Below are 7,815 nucleotides of genomic sequence, written 5' to 3' on the forward strand. Positions count from 1 at the left end.
ACAACATTTGGTTGAAACCTTTTTTTTTCTACTAAGTAAATGTGCATCTTATGTCTAAGCCCAAATGGACTAATTTTGTTCCCAGATGGGTATTATGTCTCCCCAATCAAGTCCCTTATTTACTCTTTTCTCTTTATCAGCAATATTTTGCTTCCAATCTCTGTCACCACAAATCTTACCTGTTCTTCAAGCACCAAATCAAAACATATGTCTTCCACAAAGCCTCCTTTGACTCTACAGTGGGAAATTCCCTCCTCATCTGACTCACCACAGCACTCTGGAATTGTATTTAATGCATTTGTATTTGTGAAGTTGTTATTTTGTAATTATTTAATTCTCCCTACTACATGTCAAGATATTTGAGGGCAGGAAATATATCTATCTTCCATTCACCACAATGTCTAGCACAAATGCTCATTAAAATACCATTTAACAATTGAATGAATAAATATAATATATATCTAGTAGAGTAGTCCACCTTATCTGTGGGGGGTACATTCCAAGGCCCCCAGTTTGATTCCAAAGACCACAAATAGTACTGAAACCTATACAATACTATGTTTTTTCCTATGTATGTATAGGCATAGTAAGGCTTAATTTATGAATTAGGTATAGTAAGAGATTAACAATAATAACTAACAATAAAAGAGAATAATTACAATGATGTACTGCAATAAAAGTCATGTGAATATGGTCTTCCTCAAAACATCTTCTTGTACCTGAGGTACATGTAGATATGCTGGACAAAGGAATAATTCATGTACCACCAGGGTGGAGCAGACAGGACAAGATTTCATTGAAACACCATGCAATATAAAATTTATAAGTTGTTTATTTCCAAAAATGTCCATTTAATATTTTCTGACTGTGATTAACCATGCTTAATTGAAACAGTAGAAAACAAAACCAAAAATAATATTGATTACCCTATATGCCTAATGTGGGTATGTGTATAACATGTAAAATGTATGTCTAATATAACCTACATATAACTGAGAAGACTGAACACGTTGCTAATGGCCCATAGTATTAATAAATTAAAATGTAAAGTAGCCCTGGCTGGTGTGGCTCAGTGCATTGAGTGCAGGCCTGCAAACCAAAGCATCACAGGTTTATTTCCCAGTCAGGGCACGTGCCTGGGTTGCCAGCCAGGTCCCCAATATGGAGCACATTAGAGGCGACCACACATTGATGCTTCTCTCCCTCTCTTTCTCCCTCCCTTCTCTTCTAAAATAACTCAATAAATAAATCTTTGAAAAGTGTAATATAGACATGGTGAAAAGAAAATGTAACAGTAGTAAATTAATAATTATTTGATAAAGTGAAATACAATTGATTGGAAAAAACCAGTGGTCAACTATTATAGCACTAACCCTTTAGATAGGACTGTACTGAAATCCTTCCAGATAGATAGATTTATTCATTTCATCCCTGGGATTAAAACAATAAAATATAATGTAATAACAAATGTATGCAATGAATGCTTAAATTGAATAGACATCACTAGACATAATAATGTAATGGCACATCACTTAATCTGAAGGACTTTTTAATTTTGATTAAGAGAAAAAAGTGAGTATCATCCATTCCATTCATACATTGAATACTAATAATTCACCATTATTTCTATCACTAATGTCATCATCATAAAATATATTTTTTAATTAAAAAAACATGAAAACTATACTAGAACTGTAGCTCAGTAGGAAGCTACAACTGTGAAAATTCAGTAACATCAAAGCAAAACCATCCATTATCTTCACAACCATAATGGTTTTATTTACATCCAATGAGCAACGAAGAAAAGGAAACACCACGGAAATTTCTTCCCCAGTAAGTTTTGTCCCATTGCAGAAAAATTACATGGGATTACTCTGAAATAAAAATAAGTAATGAAGCTTAGTCAGTTCTGCTCTGATAAGTATTAAAATATTCCTTAGAGGCTTATTCTATATACCAGTAGTTTAATGAACCCTTTAGTTTCTAGGAGCTCCCAACATCCTAAGGAAACTTTCTAAAAGCCAAGCTTCAGTTGTATCTTATTTTGACTTGACTTTAAAACAATTTCAGATTCAATCTTGTGCACTGAAACAACAGCAAAATGAAAGGAAAAATTTCTATAGATGCTATAGAATGTACTGTGGACCTTAAATGTGGGGTACAAACGTTACTTGAGTTTATCATTTACTGAATCACAGAACTGTAAAAATTATTTACTGAAGGAAAATATGGTTCAAGTAATCAAGACTTATTAAGCAATTATTATGTGTCAGCCTGGTACTAAAATAATGATTAAAATGGCGTTCACCACATCAAAAATATTCACAAAATCTATCAGTAAAATAGACATATGTAACACTGATATAATAGGGTAGCTGTTCAAACAAAGTTACTGTATGAGAACAAAAGAAAGATCTGCCTGAAAGAGGTGAGAAGGGAAACAAAAATAAAGTGGCTTTTTAGTTAGACTTTGGAAGGTATATAAATAGCAAAAAATATATAATGTATCCTCAACCATGAACACATTTCTAAGCAGTAATAAGTTGTAGGGCTACTATAATACATGAATTATGAAAGTAATTGAGATAAATGATAAATTATAGGTAGACACTAAACTGAGATAAGTTAGTAAAATGACCTGTGTTCATGAGGGTGATATTTTCACTTAAATTCTAAGACTACAAAATGAAGAATATACACTACATTCCACAGTGAATATATCAGGGGAAGGGACCCTGAGAGACAGAGGGGGTGGGAGTGACCTTCTGGGGTTTTCAGCACACACTATAAGAAAGCCTGTAGAAAAATGATAATTTTTAAAGAAATGCTTTCAATTAAGGGTAAGCAACATAAACAACAGTGCAATAAGCAATAGAATGTCAGAAAGTGATGCATTATATTCATATGGCCATTCTCCACAGTGCTGAAATAGTAGGGAATTCCAGATGTAAATCAGGACTGAAAGCAACAAACAGAAAAAAAAATTATTCAGCCCCAGAAGAATTCCTCAGTACCACCATTTTCATCACAAATGCTCAGCATCTAGAAATCTCTGAAAATAAAGAATGACCTCAAGTTAATCCAGTTGTCTTAAGAACATCATATATTAGCAATATTAGGATTCATCGTGTTTTCTCAATTGGCACATCTTACCTACATTCTTCTAACCTGTGTATGCCAGAGTGAGTTGGGCAAGTAATCTGTTGAGAAAGTAGCCCTCTGGAAGGAAGATCTCTTGATTGTCCCTATATTTATTTTAAGAGGGCATGAAATCAGATACAGAGATTTGATTAATAAAATTAAGAAATGTCAGTAACAACAATACACAGTTTTTATTGTTAGTATCATATAGACAATTCTAAGTATTACCTAATGGGAAAAGCATAAAATGTTTGTACAACATAGAGGGAAAACACAATCTTTAAACTTGTTGTCTATGCCAACACAGTCCTGAGGAAGCCACTCTTTTATGCAAATATTGACCTCCCCCCAACTACTTCATTTATCTAGATAAATGTAGCCCAAGGCACAAAACCAGAATCTTATAAAGTAGATGCACAGTGATTATGCTTTATTTATCATATGTGTATTTTTCTATGAACTTTTATTTTTCTATCATTCCCAACATTTTTCACTTTCCAAGTACCTGGGATAGAATGTAAAATTAAAACAAACCAAATATTCATTGAAGAGCTTGGTTTACTGATTTAACAGGACAGCATGCTTATAATTTGCAGGTGGCAGAAAGCTAATTCATTTCAGGGGAATTCTGACATCTAAAACCTACACATGAAGATGTGAGAGGGAAACTAGAGAGAATGTCTATGATTTTTATTCACTTATCCAATTTGGAAAAAAGTCACTTTAGTCATCCTGGCTCACTTTTTCTTAGCATTAGTCATACTGCATTTCCTTATGCTTGTGAGTGTGTTTCTATGTAAATAAACCATGTAGTTCACTTGAAGATAAAAGTCACAGTATTTAGAAATTATAAAGACCTATTAGATCATCCACTCTGGCCCACAAGAAATAGTCCCTAGATAGGGAACTTAACTGTTGATTTTTTCCAAGAGGCCAAGAAGAAAGAGTTGGCAAAACAATTTTCCATGTCTTTCCTTCTTTCTTTCTTTCCTTCTTTCTTTCTTTCCTTCTTTCTTTCTTTCCTTCTTTCTTTCTTTCTTTCTTTCTTGCTTTCTTTCTTTCTTTCTTTCTTTCTTTCTTTCTTTCTTTCTTTCTTTCTTTCTTTCTTTCTCTTTCTTTCTTTTCTTTTCTCTCTCTCCCTCCCTCTTTCTCTCTATCTCTCTCTCTTTCTCTTTCCCTCCCTCCCTTCCTTCTTTTTTTTTCTTTTTAAACTCATCTAATAGTGCTTTGTTCACTTCCCAAGAGGACCAGTAAAACTATCATTAAAGAGTTTCACTTATCAGGGAGACACAAAGTTAACTTATCTGAGTTCACAATGTTCCAAGCACTTCCATTTTTTTTAAGAAATGATTTTGCCTGAAAATATGAAGGGGGGGGGGATCTGCTCTTTGAACTAGCTAGGCAGTTTCTTCATAGTAAAGAATACCAAAGGGCAACAATGACCTGTCTTCCCAGTCTATTTTCACTAGTTTCAGAGCAATTAGATATTAAAACATTGTTTTGCACAAAGTAGGAAAAGAATACACTAAAATACAATATGATAGTAACTTACAACTTTAAAATCAGGTGTTTTCCATTTCCATTTGCTGTATTTCATGAAATTTGGAATAATTTTTAAAGTATGGAGAAATTTGGCATTATGGTAAAAGTTGAATAGCAAACCAGCAAAAGGAACCCCAAAGAAATACTGAAGGTACCTATTCTGGTAATTATTCCCTTTTACTCTGTAGTTTTGTTTCAGATGCCATAAACATTTTGTACTAGTAATTTTGCTACACATGTAAAAATTAGTCCTATAATACTATAGAACTACTTACTATTCTTAATATAGTTTAAAAAGTTTCAGTGAGCTCTGGCTGGTGTGGCTCAGTGGATTGAGTACCAGCCTGTGAACCAAAGGATTACTGGTTCAATTCCCAATCAGGGCACATGACTGGGTTTTGGGCCAGGTCCCCAGTAGGGGGTACATGAGAGGCAAACACACATTGATGTTTCTTTCCCTCTCTTTCTCCCTCCCTTCCCCCTCTCTAAAAATAAATACATAAAATGTTAAAAAAATGTTTCAGTGAGAAAAGTAGACAATATATGATTATATTAATAATAGTGCAGTGATAACTGTTTAAACATCAAATTATTTTAAGCATCCATGTCTTGGCTTTAATGTTGTACATATTGGCCTCTATAGCACTGCAAGCAAACACCTGAAAATATTTCCCATTTGCATGTGCAGGTATTCTGTTCTAACACCATTTATAAATTATTATGGACAAGATAACCTTTGCAAAAATTAATATTCATTTGGACAGCCATGATTAAGTGAATATTAAACAAGCAAGAGATAGGCTATGTGCAATATGCTCCAGATGTCGTTATAACATTTAATGTTATTTAAAACTTAATTTTCTTATTTTTCTTTAAAAGGGTATACTTTGTACATGTAGATGCTCAGATGAAAACAGGAATGCATTCTTTGACCATAATAACAAAATTCACATGCAACAGTGTGTTTGTCTCCTGTAAAAGAAGTAATGCAATTGCTCACATTCTCTCCCTCCAGGATTCATGTCTCATATTATTAATGAAAATGCTTACAAGTGCCAACTCCAAATTCTGTCTTAAACAATAATGGTTCATTATATTTAAACAAAGAAAGTAAAATTCTAGCAACAGTAATGCTAAAAATGAATCAGTTAAATTTTTTAGCATTCATAATATATACCATTTCCATAAATTTTCTATTTATTTTCCTTAAGAAGTAAAATGAAGTTATAATAGTATAGTCTGTGGTGTGGTGATGCCAGTAACTGCCAGTTCTTCCCCATCAACAAGTCCCAATTTTTTCACTGTCTTGGAAAGACTTGGCCTTGTTCGTTCTTCAATAGAAGTTACTGATTGCAAGTAAAGTGTTCTCTTTTCCCCCTCTAATGTGGCTGTGATGGCTGGAGATTTCACCTTCAGAGAAGCCCTATTGGTTAGATAATCCAAAGCTTCCTGTAGTTTAGCTGATGGATAAAATGGAATATTTTGTGGAAGTTGGTTACAAGCTAGGTAGTTTTCCTTTCTCTCTGCTTCAAATGTGCATGTGTGCAGTGCATTCCACCACTGAATACCAAGCAGCTACTAAGGTGAATATATGCACTGGTGGCTGTTTTAAAAACCTCAGTGGCACACACAGCTGCAATGGCTGCCTTTGGCTTCATTTCACTACCCTTGAGTGAGTCTAGATGCAACACCTCTAATATTATATTGTGATGCTCTCCCCAGGGATTTTTAGAAAATCCACTGAATATGATCAGGATCATCCCCATCTAATGGAATTCCTTCTCCAACAAGTTGTTCCTTAGGCCAAGCAATATCCTTGCATACTCTATACAGTGTTCTGGTAGCTTGGGCATAAAAGCAATGGTGCACATGGGAAAATTAACCTGTGGAGGATTAAGTTCCAGTGTGCATTCAACACAAGCAGTCATTCTAGGCAGAATCACTTGGGCATTTCCTTTAAAACCTTCTATCCCCCAATCGATCCAAGGGACAATGGAGCTTAGATCTAATGCATCATCTTCATAATTTAGAAGAGATATCAGCATGCCATTTGTCCATCTTCTGGCTATGACGGAATCCAGTTTACATACAATTATATGAAATTGCACATAGAAAGTGTCACTAAAATCCTGGATCTTGTTGAAATGTGGAGCTATATTGCAGTTAGAAAGTCTGTCATTTAGAAATTCTGCAGCAACTTCAGCTTTTAATTCTTTCAGCATCTTTAGGCCTAAATAAAAACAGCCCATTTAAATTGGAAACATCTACTTTGGGTCCATGTCTGTAACATGAACCTGCCTAAAACCAGACAATGCCAGATTTTCCAGGAGCTCACATCCTAAGCTGCCAACTCTAGTGACTAGAACTTCACATAAATCTAACAAAAACTAGAGAGATTCATTGCTCGGTTTAAAATCAGGGTGTGTGTAGGGTCCAGGTTGCTTGAGGAACTTCTTCACATGGTTCTTCCCAGTGACCTACACAGTGACCTTCCCAGTCTCCAATGTCTCCTCACCCATCATCAACAGCCATTTTCTCAGCCAGCAGCTCCTCTCTTTTCCTCCTTTTTTTCTCCGGCTCCTCGCCATCCCACTCTATAATTTTTAAATTCTATTTCAACTACACAGCTCTACCCAGAGTATATTCTGAAAATTATCAGTACTACTGAAGAGGTGAACATATATTTATTTATATATTTTAATATATAATAAGATTACATTATAATGTATCATATATTATATACTATTATATATAATACATGATATGTTATAAAACATATAAATTCTATAATATTATATTATATTAATATAAGTAAATATATTAATAATATTACATAGCAAGGGATGAGTTGCTTATGTTAAAAAAAAATTAGATCTAAATATTTTAAATAGAATTATTTTTCATCTATTAAACCAAAATTAACCTAATCCATGAAGTTAATCTTTATTTTTATCCAGGTAGAATTATCAGAGGGGCTATGATATTTGTGTCATGTGAGATTATTAAACATGCCATTGAAAAAAAATGATGTGGTCCTGACTTCTTGAAGTCTATATCCTGAATCAAGAGCTTACATTCCATTTAAGCCTATAACAAATTCGAAGATTTCAGAGGAACTCAGTAAGACTCTCC

At 33.9% G+C, this 7,815-nt stretch overlaps 1 pseudogene; it reads right to left on the reverse strand.

The window, feature by feature from the left end:
- Positions 1-5,889: 5,889 nt before the first annotated feature.
- LOC123832605 lies at positions 5,890-7,266 on the reverse strand (annotated as a pseudogene).
- Positions 7,267-7,815: the final 549 nt, after the last annotated feature.

Source organism: Phyllostomus hastatus, unplaced genomic scaffold (genome assembly GCF_019186645.2).
Source record: "Phyllostomus hastatus isolate PE091 unplaced genomic scaffold, TTU_PhHast_1.1 phas_scaffold_193, whole genome shotgun sequence".
In the NCBI taxonomy this organism is placed as follows: Eukaryota; Metazoa; Chordata; class Mammalia; order Chiroptera; family Phyllostomidae; genus Phyllostomus; species Phyllostomus hastatus.